We start from the raw sequence: 1,976 nt of genomic DNA, 5'->3' as shown, positions 1-1,976 counted from the left end.
ATATATATAGATGAGAAGTGATAAAATGGGACAAACTCGTCACCGAGGCGTGCGATGTTTCTGGACTATGCTAGTGAGGTGTAAGTGTTGTCCGTAATAATAGTAGTTGCTGGCTATAGATGTCGCTGCTGGGGTACTGCTACTTTTCTTCTAATTTAGATGCGTGGAAGAAAAATCGGATTACGGGCGCCGGGATTCGGACCTGAGTTCCGAACGTTCGTAACCTAAGGCGCTAATCACGATCACACACCTCTTTTTCGCTGTCATCACGTGGGGTGGTCACCAATTTGAGGTGATAAGACGTGATAGTGATTGAAGGAATACTCGAATTTGTTTAACAATAAATATTTATTAACAACTATATTCGATGAGTATACTTGGCGTAAAACTCGCGGTTAATAATTTCGTTTCGCGGTTCACGGTTACAAATTCGAACTCGGGTAGATACGATTCGATATGCGCTACGAGTTCGGACGATGATTGCCTGAGATGTCGAGCGACTCGGATCAGTGATTGCTGCCCACTATCAACTATCAATTCGGACAGGCGTCTCGCGACAGACTTTCCATCGTGATAATGCTGCATAGGAAAAAACTATGATGCGGTGTGTCTAAGAATACGAGATCATCGGATTCGTTGAGGAAAGCGTTGGTTCGGAAAGTGAGGGAAATGGGCGTCGCTGTTAATTGGCTAAATTGGTTGGAAAAGGATGCTAACCATCCTTGAGAGAAAGTTGTTAGCAGGAAGCGTCGTACGTGGGGAAAGCAGATTTCCAGTATCTTCCCGTAGTGGGTGGTAAGTATAGGGACTGTTAAGACAAAGACTATTTGTTCCTTTGGAGGACCATAGCTAACTAAATCCTAAGATTTATAGCAGGTCCTTAGGTTAGCTGAAAATATTGTGAAAGAATGTATCGATAACTGGCAATCATCTTGTCCGAAGGATAGGGTTTTTGTGCAGCGAGCCACGGGACAGAAACCGTTGGAAAATTTGTTGTCGAGTGCCGCTACACTAGAATACAGTAACCAACACTGATGCAAGTCTTGCGTCCACGTTCTTTGTTATAAGTTAGGTGCTGCTGTGGGGCAAGGCGTTGTGTGTATCTGCACCGGATCCTGATTTTGGCATGAATACTTAGCTGCTCAGAAGCTCGCCGAATCGCAAGCTTTCACAAGGTGTAATTTCTTGGAGGTTTGCACATGGTGTGTCAACTAAGTGAAAACTGACTATTCAGCTCAAAAGATCATTCATCTATCCAAGAACAGATTACTCGTAGGATAGTTTATAAGATAATCTTTAGAAACTAGGAAGCTTCAAGAAATGACCTCTACATTGGATGAGATGTATCTACTCGGCAAGACGAAACACTACAAAAAGCTAAATGATTCGACTTCCTCCCACTTTTTAGAATTTAGTTAATGTTCAGAGCGAAACTGTGGTGCAGGTTTCTTAACTAATCTATTTCTATGAGATAGTCCCAAGTCTTTCCCTTCCAATGCGCCCGTTGTACGCTGCATACTTGAGACGGGGGCGATGAGATTAGCCATCGACGACCAGGAAGCACCGAGAACTGACTCGGCACCGAGCATCTGAATTGCAGACGATCCTATGAGATATAACTTTATGATACTTGCAAAACATGGAACCGATCAATCGACCGGTCCCCTACATATCTAGCACATAAAGTCCAGCACGTGGGCTGCAAGCCAGCCTACTAAAAAAATTTAGTGAGCAGTGAACAAAAATACACGAAGCTTCATCGTATCATAAATGTTGCCGTTCGTAACATACCTTGAGCACGCGTTAATATGTCGGAACTTAAATTTATAGTATACAGACCTTAGTAAGACGGCAATTACATGATGAAACAAGGTATAATATTTACACAAAATGATATGGAGATGCCATATTTACAGGAAAAGGTCTGGTAGCTCTAGTTTAGTGATAGTTGATCCTAAAGGTCTCAATTATTAAAT

This window comes from Bombus impatiens, unplaced genomic scaffold, assembly GCF_000188095.3.
Source record: "Bombus impatiens unplaced genomic scaffold, BIMP_2.2 scf_0891, whole genome shotgun sequence".
Lineage (NCBI taxonomy): Eukaryota > Metazoa > Arthropoda > Insecta > Hymenoptera > Apidae > Bombus > Bombus impatiens.
This window is presented reverse-complemented; position numbering follows the sequence as displayed.